Raw genomic sequence first — 21,852 nt, 5'->3', positions numbered from 1 at the left:
TTGTCCGCCGCCTCTTTTAGCACGTGAAGGCAGAGTTAAGGAATAGCTGCATTAACGGAAGGAGAGAATCTCCAGAGTAGAAAAATGGAAAGAAAAAGAGAGATTAGGATAGAGACAAAGTGGATCTCTTGTGATAATTGTAAAGAATCACAGATATAGACACTTTCTTCTAACACTGGACAAGGAACTTTATTAGAAATAAGAAAAAATATCTCCCTAAAGCTCCCCTCCATCTTAGTCTTTTCTGCCAACTTTCTTTTATCCTTTTCCAGTTCCTTATTGTTCATTATTTCAACAGACTTCACATACACTGGTTCTCCTTTAAGCAAAACCTTTTCAACCAACACTGTCCCAACTTCCTCAGTGCATTTCCATGGCCCATCTCAATGGCTGCGGTTTGATCTAGGATATTACTTCTGGTGGCCCCATTAGTAACAAAGGCATCAGGCATGTATGCTTTGTGTTTGTAGCTAGTAGAGTTTTTAAATTGACCCAGACAATGTATCTGTCTGCTTTATCTTTGAATGTTGCTCTACATTGCTCTAATTTAGGGTTCATCTCATTCCAAGTTTATTTACAAAACAGAGTTGCATTCTTAAAATTGTCCTCAAATCAATTTTAAATTTAGCAGTACTGCATGTGTCTTCAGATAAACTGTCCAAGCTTCTTTATGAATTCTGTCTTTGGACATAGATCCCAGGAAGCAGTCATCACTTGATTCAGCTGTCTTCTTGATTCCTTTGCTTCAATAGACACATTCCCAACGTTATTTCAGACCCCTCCTTTTAATATTTTCTCAGGAGATGTCTCACTGTAATCTCAAAATTGACACAATCAGATGTTTTAGAATCCAAGAGGATGTTTTTTTTTCTGAATTGTTATGTTACTCTTGTCATTTGGCTCTTTGTCATTGTCAAATTTCATTTAAGGGTTATTTGGGTCAACAGTAATATAATCCAGGGACTGGGGTTATCAGCAGGACTGGCAGCACAACTGTTATGCAAGAGCAGTTTTTGTCTGGCAGTGTCAGTGACAGTCACAACAGGGGCTCTCTGCCTTTCTCCCACCATCAGGATCTTACAGCACATTGGCCCTTTTTTCCTTGTCACTAAACAAAAAAAAAGGAAATAACTTTTAAAATTTCCATGCATCCAACGAAGTGGGCATTCACCCACGAAAGCTCATGCTCCAATACGTCTGTTAGTCTCTAAGGTGCCACAGGACTCTTTGCTGTTTTTATAGATCCAGACTAACACGGCTACCCCTTTGAAACTTTTAAAATGTTTGCCTGCAATCACAAAGAAAATAATACAAAATGCATGCAATGGGCAAATTTTTACAGACCCCTTTGTGGGCATGCAGGAGGAGCCTTTCCCACTTTGAACAAGTCCATCCAAACTGCAGTCCTTGTGTTCATCCACGTGGAACCAGGCAATCCTCCGAGGGTAGTAGGCTCCACAGTGCCTGATACGCTCCCTGATGCTCAGTTTCTCCCCGAGCTCTCCATGGAGTGCTCCAATTCTGTCCCATCAGTTATTTCAAAACCAGTAGCCTAAATGGCAAAATATGGCCCTAACCAAAAACCAAGCAATATGTCCAAATTTTTCAGCTTAATCAATGTGCAGAAATAGTTCAGACAATTCTAGAAATAAAAAATAGAAACTTACCAGTAAGTCACCTAATATATCCTCCTACCTACACATGGCTGCTGTCCACAATACATTTAAGTGTGTTGTTTAATACAGGTTTAAATGATTCAAGGAATAGAGCTTCCACTGTATCCCTTTGGGGACCATTCCACAGTTCAACAGACCATGCAGATTTTTTTTCTTGACCTTCAGCCTAAATTTTACTCAGTTTCATCCCATAATTCCCCAAAACACCCCCTTTGAACCACCCTAAGCAATCTTTTCTTCCCAGTTTGTAAAAATGCCCTGCCTTTAAAATGCCCTGCAAATACTTACATATGGATACCATATCTTCTCTCATCAGTCCTCATTAAGCCAAACTTAACACATCTTTTAGCTGTTGTAAACTTTCTTCTAACCCCAAATCACATTTGTTATATCTCTGAATTCATTATATCACATTATTATATCTCTGAATTCACCTCAAATGGTTCTTTGAGGTGACAATGTATGTAATATTCTAGAAATATTCTCAGTTAGTGCTACATGGACAGGTTCCATAACCGCTCTGACATAACGCCTTTATGTATATATCCCAAAATTCATTTGATTCTGACAAACATAACGCCTCCTTACAAGCTCTTACCTCTAATACAACACAAATTCTTCAGGTCTATTGCTTTCCAAAGATTTCCCTCTCATTTAGGATCTGTATTACAGATGTTGCACCCCTAAGACTTTTAATATTTCCACAGAAACTACAATCCTGCCTAGGCTGTTACGCTTGCCTAGAATGTTGTAAATCACATGGCTATGATTCCACCCACAACGTATCTCACACCAGGAGGCAATAACCCTGACTTTCCACCGAAATGTACGAACAATTGTTTTTAATAATTAAGAGCAGTGTTAGTTACAAAAACTGTTTTCTGCTTATAGAATAAACTGCGGTAAAACCTATCTAGCAGAAAGTAACCGTTTTTTATCTTTTCATGAATCCAAGGAAAGGCCAAAGTTTACCCGGTTTTTTTGCTTCACATGTCGTTTTGTACAGGGCCCCATCAGCCAAATACAACACAGAAGTATTCACTGAGCATGATATTAATGTTTGGCATCCATCCCACATCATCTGAACTTGTAATCATTAAAGAGATTTACAATGTCCAATCTGCCTTGTTTTGATTGGTCAAAATCAATCTTAATTCAAGATGTTGGCTGCTGCCAGATGTCAGTCATTCTCCAAAAGCATATCATTCTACAATAAGCAAGGCATTAAGTAACTTGATCTAGTCAGACAAAAGCTCTGTTATATTAATGAGATGGAGCATGCACATGCTAGCTCATAAAATGCTAGCAAAGAGTACTTCATTTCATTACAATCCTTTCCCTGACCTATTTATCGATATTTTCCTAATAAAATAGCAAATATTTATATGACTTCATATCTATCATTTCTATCATGTTGTTCTTTGAGATAGTAAACTAGTGCTTCCCTCACCTTCATCCACTCCTCTTAGCCCCATAGCAGTTTACTTAAGTGCCTTTTTATGTGTTGATATACTCTGCAAACCAAACACAGCATGGTTAATTTTTAACTGCGTTGTGAAAATTGTATATGTTTAGTTTTAGAGGTTCCATATGTCAAATGACATGAATGTCCTGTTGCAAATATAGCTTCAGAACAGCTTTCATCTTGCGCTCTCACTTTCTTTTCACTTGTGGATTTAGCAAGGCAAGTTGATGTCAGAAGGACTCCTGACCCCTCTTCATCCCTGATCCCAGTGCACATGGTCTCCAGGCTCTCTTCATTCAAGTCCATGCTCAAAACTCTTCACAAATGCAAATCCATTTCAACGAACGCTTGCACCCGCCCATTATCAAAACATTGGAAAAATGATGGTGAAAGACAGAACATTTATTTTGGTCTCCCAGTGTGTCTTGTGCTGTCTGCCAAGCACATTGTCAATAGATAGCAAGTATTAACATTGTTATTACAACTTTTAGAATCCCTGTTTGGTCCCATGATGGATCAGTTTTTGATACCTGTCTTACCAATGGCAAAGTTATGAAATCCACATCAGTTGTTTGTGTGTTTTTGGTGCCTATCTGAAATAAAAGGAATAAAAACATAGGCAGGGAATTTAACAACTAGAAAAAGTATTTCTTCTAGATGTAATATACAACAGATTGTATTCTAGCCTCAGATATGAAATCAATATGATGGAATGTTTCATTTCATTTTTGTAGAGAGCAGAATGGATAGGCCCAGAAAATGAGCCACCTAAATTATATACCAAACAAGCTCTTTTCTCCTTCAAATGGAAGCAGAAGAAACCCCCTCATTTGGATGTACCTAACCCAAAATAAGTGGTATATTTTTAGTTAACATTTTTCTCATTATTTCATTTTTGTCCATTTGAAAATGCCTGACTCATTCATTTAGTTTTACAAACACTCCTTCCAGGCTTCCACTTCAAGAGAGGAGCAGAGACCAAAAACTTCCCCCTTCTCCTGTGATTGTCAAATAGCAAACAGTGCTGTGAAAGACATTTAATTGAGGTCCATTGTCATAACATTTTCTTTGTTTGGCCATGTTCTCAGTCTGAAATGGTGAGCTCAGCCTCTACCACAGTTAAGTACAGTTTAATGACGGAGCTGTCCCTGCACACAATTTCAGCTTTCTGGCCCCCTGCCAGGACCGGTAGTTCTCCATATAGAGGGAATCATGGAATTAGGGCTTCATAGAGATTGAGCTGTATTCCCCCAGAATCCAAGCTTTTGTTTAAAAAATAATGAAGTGCCTATCCCTTTTGGTTACAGGCTGCAAATGTACAGTAATAGGTGCATGCTGTCATTTTGCTACTGTAGTCTTAATAAATATAGCACTGAGAGAAATAAAAGTGAACGTGTCCCAGTCACCTTAATAGAGTACCTGCTAACTATGAAGCTGAATTATCAGGGGGAGTAAAACACCACAGTGATGGAGAAACAGGCAAAATGTTATTGGTCAAGCTGAATTTGATTTTTACACCAGCACAGATGCAGTTTCCTTTTAGTGCCTGCAGGAGAGAGATCAAATTGGGAGACCTGCTGTTCTAATGAGACATCTGATCCTCTTCTTCACTGCTTTTGCAGTTCCCTCCTGGACCATTTTGGTTACCCTATAACGCCACCATCTCAATCCTCAGCATCCAAGCCAGTCCCTGATCCTCCTCCTTGACCCTACTAGGATGATCAGGGAAATAGAGGGCCTATCTTATGAGAGGAGACTGGAAGAGTTGGGTTTGTGGAGACGGAGAGGGGATATGATATGACTACATTAATGGGGTAAATACTAGGGAGTGAGAAGAGCTATTTAAGCTAAAGGATAATGTTGACACAAGAACAAATGGATATAAACTGTCCATGAAGAAATTCAGGCTGCAAATTAGAAGAAGGTTTCTAACCACAAGAGGGGTGAGGTTCTGGAATAGCCAGCCTCTCATTAGGATTCGGGGGGGTGGGGAACAGGGCAAACAACGTAGTTAGTTTTAAAGGAGAGCTTGACAAATTTATGAGTGCAATTGTACAATGAAGTTGCTTGTGAGGGTGGGATAGGGCTCAGCAGCCCTGTAACTCACTTCTGGTTTATGTCTTATGTTCCTAAAGCTCATGTTTTAGGGTTTCCGCCAGCACTGGCATGGGTCAGAAAGGGTTTCACCCCCTTCGCCCCGCAATGTATTCTGGGAGTGGGATTTTATCTCCTTCATCTGCAGCATCAGGGACTACCATGGCTGGAGATTGGACATTGGGCAGGGTGGGGCAGGGCTCTGAGGTGACACTAAGCATTCTCTCTCAGATGCTTGGCTGACTCACATGCTCAGGGCACCATATGTGGGATTGGAAGAGAATTTTCCTCCAGACCAGATTGGCAGTGACTCTGGATTTTGGAGGGATTTTTTGCTTTTGCTCTCCTGTGCAGCATGTGGGTGTGGGTCACTTGGCAGAATTATCTGAGTATATCTCACTTAATCATTTTCCTGCCATTGCAGGGGCCTAGAACCCTGGTGCAGCTTGGTCATCCTAGTCTCTGCCTGTGGCATATACTAGTCTAGTCTTCTGTGGGTCTCACTGATTTTAGTCTTATTTCCATTACTGGATTTAGTATACAGGTACTGGGTGGTGTTGGTGGCCTGTGATATACAGGAGATTAGACTAGATGGCCTTAAACCCTGCCAAAAATACCCCACACAATGAGTCTCAGAGCTCGGGTCAACTGACTGTGGCTCATGTTATGGGGCTCAAAATAGCAGTGTAGATATTCCCATGCAGACTGAAGCCTGGACACTGAGATCCTCCTCCCTCACTGGATTTCAGAGCCCAGGCTCCAGCCTGAATGGGAACTTTTGCACTGCTATTTTTAGTTCCTTAGTGTGTGCCTGAGTCAGTTGCCTTAGGCACTGAGACACGCTGGTGCTGATTTTTGGTTGGGTTTTTTTTGGCAGTGTATGACCCTATGACTCCACTATTTTCCTCTTGAGTCCTGACAAATACTATCTTAACCCTGCATGTTATATAGTATACATGTTATATTTACTATAAACTATTATAGTATGTTATATTTACTATAAACTATTTTTATAATGTTATATTTAATATAAACTATTTTTCAAATAAATTTTAATACTAATCCCAGCGCAGCTCATATGCCCATCTGTGACATGGTGCTGAGGCAGCCTTATGCTACACACAGTATAATACAGCATTAAGAAAGCAGACTAGGAAAACATAGCAGTAAAGACTAAAATAATTGTAAAATCATCTTATTTTTCCCTGGGCCACAGTGAAGAGCGGATACCAGTAATGGGGCATAGTGAGGGGAAATGTGACTTTTTGGCAATCAAATACACTCTTAACAGTAATCACATTTTTAAATTGTGCATATTATCATCATGCCTTGGTTATAAATGCTAGAGTGAAAAGGTTACAAAACAATGTCTATTTAACCCATGACTGTAACTTTCTAAAATGTTAACTTCATGAGCTGAAATTTTCTCGGTTTGGCCTTTGGCTAAAAGTGGATTATTCTTAAAAGTTTGAGTAAAATCCTCTCTGATGTTCTAGACTTATGAAAGTATTTAAAAATCCATTATTTCCATTGTAAAAAAAAAATACATGCCCATGCTTTTGAGAGGAAAAGTGAGAAAGATGAAATCTGAGACTTCAGACTTGGTATTTGGACTTGATAAGCAGCACGTACTTTGCCAGATTTTGAAGAAAAAATAAAAATGAAAATGCTTGACTGAGCATACATAGCAGACAATTCTATTAAGTTGGAAGCCATGCACTTAAAGATGTTTGTGGAGCAGCTTTGCACAAGTAATTAACCACATAGCAGTCTGGTTACAGGACCTTACAGTATCTTCCAGGTTAAGCAGATGAGTTTGCAAGCTAGAAGGTTACAGGACCGTTCTTCTCTCTCTCTCTCTCTCTCTCTCTCAAAAAGAAAAAAAGAATTACTATTCTTTCTCAACACAACAGATTTTTCTCACCTTTCTTGTAATTTTTAATTAGGGGACAGACAAATTGGTTTAGTCCAAATATGATCCAGCTTGAACTTTTCACTATTTTCTGAACTAAACCAATTTTTGAAGCTTTTTTTCAGGTTTCTTGTAGGTTTAATGGAAAAGCCCAATCTCCATTCTAGTCCACTCTCTTCCAACATTTACATGTGGTTCAGTAAATATTGCTCTTCTATCATCTGTCAACTGTTCTCTGTACTCTAAGGCTTCCCAGTTACTCTCTGGATCTTTCCTGATTAATTACATTCAAGGTGTACCATGCCTCTGCCAAAAAAGCCGACACTAGGAAATCTATTGCACAGCAGAGATTCTGGTCAGAGGTATATTCCCAGTGGTGCTGCTGTCAGGGAAACCCAGTGCCAAAGGAAATGTTAAATGTATGGCACTGATGTATGCCTGCTACCACCATCAGGAGGAAATCTGTTAAAAAAAAAAAAAAAAGTAACTACACTCTGAATGCTAGTGTAAAAGTGGGTCAGTTCATGATGAGACAGACTGTCCGGTGGGGATGGCAGAACAATATTTGCTGAACAATTTATTTGATAATTTTCAAGATATTTTCCCAAATAAACTGTCGTTATTTCCACAGCACATGGAGCTCAGGAAACAATTCATGAATAGCTCCAAAATTCAAAAAAATAATAATTCAAAGACAATATTAAAAAATAAATGTTCTGACTTTTCAGCTAGCTCTAGTCATGGGAAATGGAGAGCCTCAGGAACACTGGAGGTTCAGTAAGGCTTTGTAGTGGCAAACAATATAATCTTCTCCTGAGGTTTGCCTGCTTCTCAGCTAAGAACAGACGTACCCAGCCTCTGAGTCTTCGAGGCAGCAGATAATATGAAAAGTAGAAAAAAATCACTTATTCAGTTTACCAAATTTCCAATAAGACTTTGACTCAAGGAATTGCTGTTCAGTTTCAGAGACATGAGGCACATGACCAGAAAATAAAACAGGTACTACTTTCTTGCTACCAAGAATACAATGCATGTATTCTTTAGTTACCTGGTAATTACTGGCTATTTAATGACATGGGAAATGCCATATATTTACAGAGAAAATACATGGATATTTTTGTTCCCTAAATCACAGTGCTGATTACATGGCACAGTAATTAACTTTTGGATTCATTAAGTGCAATTACCAAGCTTGGAGGAACAAATGTGCTGTACAGAACTGAACAACACTGCAATGGCAGAAAGAAGGACTCGGTGACCAAACAGGTCTATTCCCTCACCAACATCTATGACTGTAATATAGACTTGTTATGTGGCCTGTTCTCCCCATCTAGTATTTAATGGGAATCATACATGCTACAAAGAAAAGACTATATTCCACAATGGAACAAAAGAAAAACCCTACAAGTATTCATTTGGATTTAAATAATATAGCATTTTTGCCATGCTCATACTCCTTTTTGTGTGTTTTCTGTAAACATGCAAGTGCTAGAATTTACCTGCACTAATGCCAGGTAGTAGGGTGACCAGACAGTAAATGTGAAAAATCGGGACAGTGGGTGGGGGATAATAGGTACTTATACAAGAAAAAGACCCAAAAGTCGGAACTGTCCTTATAAAATTGGGACATCTGGTCACCCTACCAGGTAGGGATTTGTGCACCACTTTCACTCCAATAGCTATACCAACATAGTTATACCAATGCAAACCTCCAATGAAGATGTGCTGCACAGATGTAAAGTAGGGCTTACCTCATTTGTGACTTACCTTTTCTGCTTGCACCTCAGAATACTCATATATAGGAAATGTTATACTCACAAACGAGCATTTGCACTGCAAATGGTGTGCTTTCTATAGACTGCTTAACATACCCAACCCCCCTTAAAATCAGAGCACTACCAAGCTAAGGAACTTGACAGTCTGATCATGCTCTTCACAACTAAAAATGCATATACATGGCATTGTGTGACTACTAAGAGAGGAAATTACAATTACATTCTGCACTGTTATGATAATTGGGCTTACAAATTTACCCTAATTGTGAACTCAGTTGTAAACAGTATGTAAAAGCTCATAAGATTATACAATAACCTGTAACCAATAACCAATGTTAAATAGGTCAACTTGTTTTCAATAATGAATGTCATAAATAGGTTCAAGAAAACCAAACAGAGACTAAGTTAGTCCAAACAAAAAGGCCAAGTTGATTTGATTTGATTCAAGGACTACGCTGAAATCATGCTTGGTAAAAACAGAAGATGTAGAACCAGATATTAATGAACCAAAATTGGCGGGTAGGATATTAGGCCTAATTGGTGGACAAAATAATAAGGGGATGGGATATTCCACCCATCACTCCCTTTTTGGGTTCTTAAAGAAACAGAGTTTGGGGAGACAATATTTGAAGAACAGCAAGGTTGCTGGAATGAGCTTCATCATCATGGTTTCTACCCCCACCATTTCCTGATAGGGTTGCCAGCCCCCCTGGATTGTGAGTCCCCAAATACCATTTGTGTATCCAAAAATTTACCTTTGCATGCACAAATGTGTGCAAGTGCAAAATTACAGACCAAACTTTGGAGGCCAGACTGAAGTTTTGAGCCTGTAGAAACAAATGATACTTAAAAAGAGTTCATTTTTATTTTTCCAATTCAGTTAAATCGAGAAAGGTCACCTTGATAGAAGCATCTGGTCTTCAGTGAAATTCTGCTTTTAACTCACTTTTCTTAGCTTTTATGCCTAAGGCACAAGAAGGAAGGTCAAGTGTCTTGCCCCAAGTGACAGAGTGAGTGAGTGGCTCCCAGACCTTTGCTCTAAACTTACTAGACCTCATGCTCTCCTTAGTCACTTCCCGAAGAAACACAATAGGCTTTGCCATTAGAAAAGTTTTATTGCCTCAAGCTATGCTCTGCTGATATTGTATGTCAGCATTGGGAGGGGTGGGGGAAAGTACCAAAAGGTGTGGAAAAGCATGGCATTTGCCCTGTTAATGAGCTTGCAGATGCCTCTCTGTTTTTTTTTATTATTATTATTTTATTTTATTTTTTCTTTTCCTTCCATATGGTTCAGCAGCAATCTGTACATCTCTTGCTGTCGGCAATCTGACTCTGTGTCAGCACCTTTCCCAGCAGAGCAGATTGCAAAATCCAGTTCTGCTGTAGGGCTTATTTCTTTTCACTGTAACCTCCCGACTCATTTAATAGACTAAGTATCTGGGATGGAGACCAAAACTTTGTAGCTGGATTCTGTTTTCTGTCCCCTGGGGCAATTAAGTCCTTCCAGCAGTGTTAGTGTGAGACTCCTCTGGTGTTGCCTGCTTGATCCAGGAGGGATCATTTAAAGAAAAAAACTGGTGTGTTGTGTTTCTTATATTCTTGGCAAAATAATTTAACTTTGTTTTAAGAAATGATCTTAAATCTCCAGATATAGTATTTAATAGTTAGACATTTACTCCTAAATTTTAACTGTGCTGTGTGAAGAATTTAGCTACAGGAGTCCCATTGGTTTTAATGAGGATTTGTGCTGCTAGACCTTTGTGCACATTTTGGGTTCACTCACATTTGAAAAGGTTTAAATAATAACAAATGAAATAATGGAAAATGTTTTCCGAGGTTTCAGATTAACAGCTAAACTCTGAGAAGTTGTGATGGTGCAGTGCAGTCCTTACAGGACAGCTAGCCATCATCCTTAGAAGGTGGGCTGGTGAGGTCATGATTCCAAGGCTTTCATATGAGATTTAGAATACTTTCAAGTCTGAAGTTCCTCAAAAAATCTTTTATAGTATTTCCATTGTTTTCACATCTGGTCCTTAATGGTACAAAAGGTGTGATAATGCATGGGGAAAATGTTACTCATTTTTGTTAAAAAATTGTTAACATAAAAAAAAAGTTTGATTATGATTTTAGATAAAGGTTCAAATGATTAGGACCAGTTTGCCCACCTCTAAGCCCCATGTCCAGTATTATTTTAACCTTTTTAACACACCTATGAACATTTCATATACAGCCACCAAAGGTATTTTTCTAATCCTACACCAAACAACCCAGAATTACGGGCCCTCCACTGTGGCCTTTGAATGCTAGAAACACTAGAAAAGGTGCTCAAAGCTCTAAGTTCACCAACTCAGTGAACCTAGAGATAGTAGTACAGCTACCCAAACAGACATTTTCTGGACTTCTGTATAATAAGGCTAAAGGTATGGCCTGATTCACGAAGCCTGTCAGAAAACAAATGTACTCAATTTTTTTTTGATGCTGCATGTTTATCAGATCTGTAGTTTGCAAGATCCTGATATATCAGACCAAAGTGTGTGAGAAGTACATTAGGTCTCTGCCCCAGAGCGCTTAGAATCTAATTTTAGATGTGACACAAGAGGGGATAACTACACATATACAGAGTAGTTGAGGCTCATTCAGTTGCTCAATAGGTATGTGCACCTTCTAGTAGTACAATTGCACTTTCTTTCTATTTTGTTATATAAATATTACTCATTATTTCTTCACTTCTTGCACATACTGTACAATATCTAAAGGGATCTGACCTAAATGAGGGGAGGTAGCTCAGTGTCCAAGATCTAGGATGTCATTCCTAGCATAGTGTGCGGCCTAGAAAAATCTGTAGAGCTGTTTCTGGGACAAGAAAACAACAGGGGTATCGGGGCTGATATTGTGGAACAAGGGGGCCCACAAGCAAAGTAGCTGTTCAGGCAATTCAAGGCAAGACAAGAAGTTGAAACTTCCTACAGTGGTGAAAGAAGAACCAGTGAATGGATTCAGAGAGTGGTATAACCTGGTCAGATTAACTGGCAAATGGGCAGGGAAAATGGGCATACGGGATACCCAGTTTATTTTGGCACAATGGGGGATGCCTATTCATCCAGGGAATGTATATATGTTTGGCCAGTATTAAGCATGGAACTGTTAACTATCTGAGAATTGAGATTGCGGGAGTGGGGGACAGTGGAGGAGGCAGCCAAGGTAATTGCTGAAGACTCCTTGTGGCAGGTGTACAGTGCAAGTACAAGTTTGTCAGGGAACTGGACCCTTCCAGCACTACAGTTGGAAGTGCACTTAGGAGAAGTCACCCCCTAAGGAAGCTGGGAAAAGGGAATTAGCACTTCTAACATGTGGCACTGCAGGAAGTCAACCCTCCCACTCCCCCAAACACACACTTTTTTTTTTACCAGCTCCTCCTTAACCCCAACATGAGAAGAGGGCAGCAGAGTCCCAGCAATGGGACGGCACCAGGCTGGGAAAGGGAAGGCTGATAGCAGCCCTTCCCAAAAGAGGGGAATGATTAAGGAAAGAATGCTGACCTGCACTGGACAGTTTATTGTTGGGTATTCCCAAATGGGCTAATAAAGTTGTGGCCTAAGTAAGCTACATTCTTTTTACTATGTCTTTATTCCTGCAGAGACAACCCACTTAAAACCTCAACTAGGGTTGGCATGAGACTTAAGAGTTACATATACCTTGTTGAGGCTCTTTGCACAGCAGTGATTTGAATTTTTTTCAGACATTGACACCTACATGCACCGTTGACAGATTCTAATACTGCATGACCTAATAAATGTATTTTCATCCACAAAATCCATTTTGGAAATGATTTTTGCATGTGTAAACTCTGTCACTCTATAGTCTCTATCACCAATGCATACAGAAGCTTGTACTTCAAAAGAGCATGAGCAGGTTGTTATACACAGGTTGTACACACTTTTTGAAAAAGTTGTCCCTTTAAATGTATTTGACAAGTGGCTAAAATTGGGGCTCTATGTGACAAAGTTCAAGCTGTGCCTCTTCCTCTCTTCGGTAATATTTGAAAATTAAAGCAGTTTGAAGTATGGTTTAGAGGAGAGATCAGCAACCTTTGTCACGTGACCCTTCAGGGAAATCTGCTGGCAGGCCAGGCCGATTTGTTTACCTGCAGCGTTCGCAGGTTTGGCCTATCGCAGCTCCCACTGGCCATGGTTCACTGTTCCAGGCAATTGGTGGCTGCGGGAAGCAGTGCAGGCTGAGGGATATGCTGGCTGCCACTTCCCACAGCCCCCATTGGCCTGGAACGACGAACCGCCGCCAGTGGGAGCTGTGATCGGCTGAATCTAAGGATGCTGAAGGTAAACAAACCGTCCCGGCCCGCCAGTGGATTTCCCTGAAGGGCCGCATGCCAAAGGCTGCCAATCCCTGGTTTAGAGGGTATAATTCTTGTGCCTCACAAAACCTCTCCTCCAGTCTCTCTCTCTCATACACAAACATACTATTGCACATGATGATTATATCCACAATTTTCTTCTTATACTTTCTTCTTGGAATGCCCTCATGGCCTCCCTGTGGATTGAGTAGAGAGAAATTACAAGTGTTCTGATCCATTTCACCCTTCCTCTGAGCATCTCACTATATTTTCCCCAAAATCAAAGAGCAGGAGCCAATTGCCTGGCATGGCTGTGGCATGGAAACCTGTCATCCCTAGCTATAACTCTGGCAGAAATGTGATAGAACACACCAGGTCTCCCCAGACATAAGACATAGTAATATATGAGCTAAACTAGTGTAACTGAGAATTATTTAAACAAACACAGGATCAAGAAATTTTGTTTTTAAAACCCTGAGCCACTCATCATATTCATGGACTAACAATGAAGTACTGTGCATATTCTGACTTATACTTCCCAAAGCATGGAGAAAGGATAAAAACAAAATGAGCAGAATATCCCTGTTCCTCTGGAGCCATACTTTTCTCAGTTCCAGTATGGGTTTGGATTTATATTTCCCCTGTCAACCCTAAGATACCCCAGGTGCAGGCAATGCCAGATGCCTTGAGGACTTGTGTTGAATTATTTTAATCCGGAAAACATTTTCCAAACAATGTACTGGCAGCAGTAACCAGAAATAGTCTGCGCAGAATATCCTGATAACACTGAAAACACATTAGAAAGGGAGAGCTATGTTTCTTTATTGTTATTACTACAATAAATAATAAATGTGGTAACTAAAATGTAGTATAAACATAGAGGACAACATGAGATGACAGACAGTGAACATCTTGAGTGTTTGGAGATGACATGAAAAGAGCCTTTGTATCTGTAAGAATAATTTGTCAATGAGATTGTACCATACAGGATTCTCCCTCACACTTCACTACACCTTCCAATGAGCTAGGAGTGCCAGGGTACAGGCCTGAGTTTGGAAGGTCCTATGGAATTTTACTTAAGCAAGAAAAAAAAATAAAGGGCTCACCCTTCAGGTGTGAGATTTGGCAGCTTAGCTGCACGGAAAATGTAGAACTAGTGGGGGGGGGGACCTGAATGAAATAGGAGTTACTCTGGTGTGCCAATCAATCAGTTAACACCTCTGTCATGCTACCCATGTATCTTAAGTGGGGTATTCAAATACATGCGCTAAATATAAGTATATGGGAAAACATGATGCCCCTTACACAGTTTCAGGTGATGCCTTGCTTGAATCTGAACTGTTCACTGGTTTCTAACATCCACAGTCTAATTTGTGAACACTGGCAAGGGCAGGAGAATAAGATAAACTATTACAAGGTAGCAAATAGAGGCCGCAGACCCAAGGGACAACATTCACACTGTTCTTATCCTGCCCGTAGTTTTCATGGCCAAATTTTAAATGGCAGCAAGAACTACAACAAAAGATTGCCAAAGAGAGAGATTTCATTATGTATTTATTGTGTAAAATGAAACAAATAGAGATTCAGAAAAAAAGACACAATAAAACAAAAATGTTGACAATATGATTCTACACTAAAAAAATGACTGAACTTGAGGTGGCACCTGCTGCCTGGGTAGTGAACAATATTCTCCAAATGTTTCTCTGCCATTGGTTTCCATATCTAATGTCCTAATTTTACATGTGAAACGTTTTTATTTGTCAGTCCTGAGATGTAATCTGAGAGTCAAGATGGTTTTTTTCTTCTTGCACATCAGTAATAAAGACCAAATGTGTCCCCCAGTGTGTTTGCAAAAGTGTAACTGATTGTAACTTTTAAACAATTTAGTTGATATACAAAAGGAATAGAATCCAGCTCATAACCTCTTCATTGTATTGGTTCAGCAGTGCTAACAGAAGTGAAAAACATATTTTAATCATTAAAGTCAGTAGCTATGGCTTCAAATAGAGTCAGGAAGCAGATTGGCTGAATAAAAACCCCAGTGGAGTTCATGTAAAGACACTTTTATGTAACTATTCTGCTCCTTCTCTCTTTAGCTAGAGAGGCAGCAGAGTGAGGACTGCCCCCATGGTGGTCTGCAATTTTTTGGACCATTGGATTGTACTGCTTTGGAATGTTTTCTGTTCATTGCTGTTTGACTGCTTCATGATTACGAAGCCATGAACATGAGAGGTTGTCTATGTTTCTGCAAGTTAACCTAAGAGCTGATGGGCACAAATGCTATTTTTTCCTCATTTATCATCTTATTCAAATGTGTGTGTTGGGCATCTTTGGATTTATTGCTTGGATAATTTTCAAACTCTTAATCTTACTTTGAGTCTTTAAAATGTTGGGGAGCATGGGTTAATCTTTTTGCCTTTTATGTTCCCATTACACTGGTAGACTAAATATAGAATCAAAATAATTGGCCTCATTCCTATCTACTCTACTTAAAGTTTTGATATATGAAATGTGAGCAAATGCTTGCTTGAAGCTGATTAAACCACAGACTTTCTTGTATGGAACAGGCCATGGAGTAGAAAAAAGTCAGATACAGTATTATACATGAAATAGTGTGATTCCACTTTCTTTACCACTATAATAACCTCACTGAAAGGGTTTACTTTACACACAACAGGACAAACTTAGTCATGGGGAAAGTAGTATAATAACGGAAATGTCAGATTTACACCAGCCTCTTCTCTCTCTCTCTAACCAAACATAACCAGATCTTTTGCATTACATGGCATTATCTCATTACTAGCAGGTTAAGACAAAAAGCTTTGTAATTAAAGAGATTCATATTTGAAGGTGAGCATGTTCAAATGAGCAGTCAGGATCCTGGTAGCCTCTATAAGGCCTCTGACCAAGATTTTTGTGTTATTTTTGTGTTTTTCATTTTTACTATAAAGACTAACTTATATAGAAATGTGAGATTTATGTATGCAACACAGAATGAGGACCAAGGAAGATAAAGTCAAAGTTTAAGGCCAGAATTGGCCTCCAGATAATCTATTCTGACGTGTATACAGACCACTAAACACCACCTAGCCATCACCACACAAAGCCAACAACCAGAATTAGACCAAAGTATCACAGCCCTTAAGAGGGATGGAGGTGCACCAATGCTGGAGCTCCTGCAATGGTAAGAAATAGATTAAGTGAGCTATACCCAGAAGATTCTAGAAAGTGACCCCTACCACATGCTGCAAAGGAAAGTGAAAATCCCCAAGGATTCTTCCCAACGCCACATATAACAATCAGTTAAACCATGAACATGTGAGCAAGGCTACCAAGCAAATTCAAGCAAATTATTGAATTTTAAAAAAAAATTATAATTATAAGGAGAGACTTCCCAATATCACCTGATCCCACCCTATCCAGTGTCCCATCTCTAGCTCTGGCCATCTCTGATGCTTCAGAAAAAGGGAGGGGGAAAAAAAAGAAAGATAACATGGGGGAGGGCATTCCCTTCCTAATCCCTACAGGTGATCAGCTGAAGCCCTGAAGCATGGTATTTTTAGAACATAAAACATGAACTAGAAGGAATCCCAAGGGCTTCTAAGTCCAGATCCCCACCCCTGCAGACAACTCTGTCATACAATCCCATTCATAAATTAATCAAGCTCTATCTTAAAACTAATTATATTGCTAACCCCACAATACCTACCGGGAAGTTGTTCCAGAACCTCCCTTCTCCTGCCAGCTTTAATTTATTCATGTCCTTTTTATACCCATTTGTTCTGGTGCCAACATTGTCCAGTAGCTTAAATGATTCTTCACCCTCTGTACATCTACCCACCGCTCCCAGATATATTTATAGGGAGCAATCATGTCCCCTTCCAGCCTTCATTTTTCTAGGCCAAACAAATCAAGCTTTTTTGTCTCCCCTCATAAAATAGGCTCTTCATTCCCCTGATCATCCTAATAGCCATTCTCTGCACCTGTTCCAGTTTGAAAACATCTTACAGGAATATGGGAGGCCTACAAGTGAGGTCTTACAAATAAGGCCTTGTGCAATTGTATTAATACTTCTCTCTTTCTACTGCAAAAACATGCCTGATGTATCCTAAGATGACATTTGCCTTTCTCAGAGATGCATCACATTGGTGACTCACAGTTATCTTGTGATCAACCAGCATATCCAGGTCACTCTCCTCCTCTGTTGCTTTCAACTCATGAAACCCATACTTATAACAGAAATTCTTCTTCTTAGTTCCTAAGTGATCTTTCACTCTGTATTATTGAATTTCATCCCATTTATATTATTTCAGTCCTCAAGGTCATCCAGTTCTTCTTGTGTTCCGATCCTCCAATGTATTGGCAATGCCTCCCAATTTTATATCATCAGCAAATGAAGCTAAAGGCTCCCATCGTATGATAACTACACATCTTATTGCTAGGTCTTATGCTCAAGACATTCCCCACTCAATAAAAAGCAACTGTTTTTCTGCATATTTGGTCAGTGTTATTCAAACTTCCAGCAAATCTGAATATATTTAATAAAGTTGCTAGTTCTTTCTACCCTTAAGATCTTGTTTTTAAAAGATGCACATATGAAATTTTACATGCCTATGTGCAGATGCTACAACTGTATGTGGAAATCAGATATTTGTTTAAGACAGCAGTCAGTTACATGCTTGCCTAGCCACATGTCTATGTAAGTGCTTGATTTCCTCATGTCTGTTTGCTACTCTACACTGCAACTGGGAGTGTGTTGCCCAGCCTGGGTAGACAGACACTCACTAGTTCTGTGAGAGCTAGTGGACTAAAGATAGCAGTGTGGACATTTTGGCATGGGCTAGTCATCGGAATACAAACCCATCTGACCCGCAGGGTAAATACTTGAATGACTAGCCTGGACCACTGCATCCACACTGCTATTTTTAGCACAATAGTTCCAGAAGAACTAGTACCTGTCTGCCTAGCCAGTCCGTGAGATATACTCTCCCAGCTGCTGTGTAGACATACCCCAAATATCTAACCTACTATAACTTTGACCTTCAAGATCCCCTGTTTGCAGAAGAACTCTGAGATTATTAATCCTGTTAAATCAAATCTAGTTTATTTTCCAATAATGTCTTTACAAGTTACTTATAAACATGTTAAAGTACTGAGTCCACAACACAATCCCAATAATCAACCATAATTTTTTAAATTCAAGAACAGCTAATTTGTATCAGTATCCCTGCAGAGCAATAAAGATATACATATTAATATGCCAGGGCTGATTCTGATCCTGTGTAATTAGGACAAAGGAGTTACATCATTAGCAAATTGACATGAGTGAAATCAGAATCAGGTTCACCCAATCTACTTCCACAAGGTAGAGTACTTCCATAAAGCATCATGAATCTTTGCAATGTACCTGCAGCATCTCTAATTAGCTATATACTTTACTTCCAAACTCACCTGTTCACTGCATGACACTTAATTCCTCTACCTCAGGAAATGTAATAGAAGACATGGGAACGCTTCAAAGGAAAGCTGAAAAAAGCAACAGGCAATCCTATCTATAATAATAAAATTATACAGCAGTGTGTCTTCAAAGAACGGTGTTATCACATGTTTCTCCTAGATTACCAGAAACAAGAGCATAACATTGAGTGTTATTATTGCTGAGATAATTAACTTATAGAGACAGCTTCTTGGAGTGTACTAACTTTCTAAGTTCTAAGTAGAAGTCACAATTTTCTCTCAGAAATGAATTTCATTTGCTTTCTTCATGATTTGGCCAAGTAAACTCATAAGAAGTCTCTGGACCAAATCATCCTTTCCTAGGAAAAAAGGAAATCTAAAATTCACAAAGTTTAAGCCCATGCAGCTTGTCACATTTTCCCCTTGAAGAAAAGAGTTTCTTGCAATGTGAAGGGGCAGAAAGTGCCAACTTCAACCCTGCAGAGCCCAATTTCATGGGGGTAATCAAGTTTTTGCTCTACTCTCTTGGCAGCTTCCTTCCTATCCTGACAACATATCTCACACAGAAACCATGCAGTTGGTGACTTCACCTGCCATGCCTGTGCACCACTCCCCTTCTAGGGAAGTAGAAAACATAGAGCAGAAGTTAATGCTGCTATGAGGGTAAAGAGATGACCTTCATCTCCAGGGCTGCTAATGCCATAACATTTCATGATCCCTAAATGTAAGGCCTCCCTTCAGAATATCTGACTCCTTTCCCCCATCTTGGTTGTGAGGTGGCTTCCCACTTTTTCTGGCAGAAGTCCTAGTTGTCAGAGCCCTCCAAATGAGTCTTTCTGGGGAAGTTCCTGACAACTACCGCTCTCTCTAAAAAATCAATCTACTGGCAGAAGGCTCCACAGCACACATACACTGTACATGCACCTTCTGTCACCTCCATATTGACTCTGCAAAAGGTAGTCTCCACAACACAAACCTTCCAGTCCCTCAGCACAATCCAGGAAGAAGGCTGTCATCTCTCCACAGAAGGCGCATAGCTGACAAACAGTATTGGACCCCCTGCTGTCCCTTTTAAGAATGGTGTGCCTCTGAAACTTGCTTAGCACAGATACTCCAGGCTGAACAAACTTGTGCCAGGGCACCCCTGGAAACTACAAATTTTGAGATGTCCTAGGAGAACTTTGTTTACTAGTTGTCACTAGGTAGGCTAGATTCACTGTAGAAAGGGGAGAAAGTGGGGTTTAGGTAAAGGCAGCATCAAAGCGAGCTAACTAAACTGCTTCAACACCACAAGCCAGTTATCTGCAGATGTCAACACTAGCCACTTAATTTTTCCTCAGCTGAGCTATGGTGGTGTTTCACATTATTTAGGCCCACATATTGGGACCCAGTCTTCCTATAATTATAGTTTCTCATCTCCTTCATAAACTTTTGCACCTATATTTAAAAACACTTTTTTTTTTGGTGGGGGCGGAAGAAAGATATAGGCAGTCAACCATTAATCTGTCATCTTGGTTTTATTTCTGACAGCAAAATACTTCTACACAGTTAATTTAATTATTTTCATCTGAGGTTTAAATCTCATTAAAAACCTTATTTAGCAATAGAAAATCCCCAGGAGTGAAAGATCTGAAAGGAAAACTAAAGCTTGCATCCTCAATCAAAAATTCTTTCCACTCTTTCCACTGTGTTTTCTCTTTCTGATCAGAACTTTTACAGCCATCATCAGCTGACTTTTAGAGATATAAATTAAATTACCATAAAGAAAAAGAGCTGGGTGCTTGAAAATGAAGCAGGAGATAATGGATGTAATTTAAAACCTCTGCTTCAACTGTCAATTAATTTGTTTTAGCTGTCTGAATTCATGGACTACTTTCTGTGTATCTTCTTTGAAATATCTTTCACTCCTCTGTCCAACTGGTAGCTGATGAAGGTAAATGTGCAAATGCCTGCTGCATCAGTGATATCAGAGCAAGCTCTGTGTGGTAATAAAGGAAAACTATTACACACAGTGAATACTATCTGGACCCATTCTACTTCTATACAGGCTTAGATAGTACAAGTTACTTTAAATAAAATTTGACCTGTCTGCTCGCCAGGAGGCCATAACAAATACAAGCCTTTATTAAATCTGTATTTTCAGATCAGGGTTTTCATTAAAGCTCGGGAAAGAAAAGAAACCTGAAGTGCAACTTGACTGTAGGAAGTACAGGGGACATTTTTGGAGTACCAAAAACGCTCTCCAATTAAGGACTAGATTGTTTCATAAAAGTAGTGTGGAATTAGACACTTTGAATATTTTCTTTATTCACTATTAATTTAGCTATGCCTGATTATCATGTTCTAGCTGTCTTGTTACATTGAAGAGTTTAGTAGAACATGAATCATTTGAAAAAGGCCACTTGGGTTATTATAGACGATACTGAACTCAATTATGTACAATATTGGCACTATGCCCTAGTTGACAAATGGCCTGAATAATGTCACTCACTGAGCACAAATTCACATCTTTTTCTGATTAGAGATGTTGTTTGATGCCATGACTTTAGAATGTTAAAAAGTTCAGATTACGGCTGAGATTAATAGGTAATGGAAAAGGAGAGCAAACTGAAAGTTCCAAGGCATTGGGAACACTGAAAATGTAGAGGCAATGATCTCCTGTCGTGTGCCAAAGGAGAATTTGATATGAACATTCATACACAAGTCATCTGAGCATCTGTATTCTGGGGGGCAGAGGAAGTGCTGCTGAATTCTGTCAGTATCTAGTGGGTAAATACAGTGGAGCACAAACATAAAAAGAAGACCCATCTACATTAATAAATCACTCTGGAGGAACAAAGAAAGCAGTACTGGATGGAATTTGGCCTTGTAAAAACACCTTAGTGGCAGGTGGAGCTGTTTCATAGCACCCCCTATGGGGTAACACGTGATACTCCAGGCATCCCCTGCCTTAGTCCACTAGTTTTGGCTGCCTGCTTGGAGCATGGTAACCTGTGCTGTAAACTCAGCATCAGTCTCAACAGAGTTGAATAATAATAGGAAAAAATCCTCCGAATTTCTCTGCCCAGATCTTTACATACAAATACAAAACCTCAAGTGTGAACACTTAGTTGTTGTACTTG

The 21,852-nt window shown here is 39.5% G+C and overlaps 1 long non-coding RNA gene across 2 annotated transcripts; it reads right to left on the bottom strand.

The window, feature by feature from the left end:
• Positions 1-217: 217 nt before the first annotated feature.
• Positions 218-19,950, bottom strand: LOC120406608. 2 transcript variants are annotated; one of them, XR_005599408.1, is made up of 3 exons: positions 19,707-19,950; positions 18,725-18,799; positions 218-1,108 (listed from the first exon to the last, which is right to left on the bottom strand). It is a non-coding gene; the product is annotated as an uncharacterized LOC120406608 (long non-coding RNA). The 2 variants fall into 2 exon arrangements; XR_005599407.1 differs by lacking the exon at positions 218-1,108 and adding an exon at positions 13,323-13,470.
• Positions 19,951-21,852: the final 1,902 nt, after the last annotated feature.

The sequence above is a fragment of the Mauremys reevesii genome, linkage group 5 (genome assembly GCF_016161935.1).
Source record: "Mauremys reevesii isolate NIE-2019 linkage group 5, ASM1616193v1, whole genome shotgun sequence".
Classification (NCBI taxonomy): Eukaryota; Metazoa; Chordata; order Testudines; family Geoemydidae; genus Mauremys; species Mauremys reevesii.
Note: the sequence above shows the minus strand (reverse complement) of the source record. Positions and strands in the feature narration are given on the sequence as shown.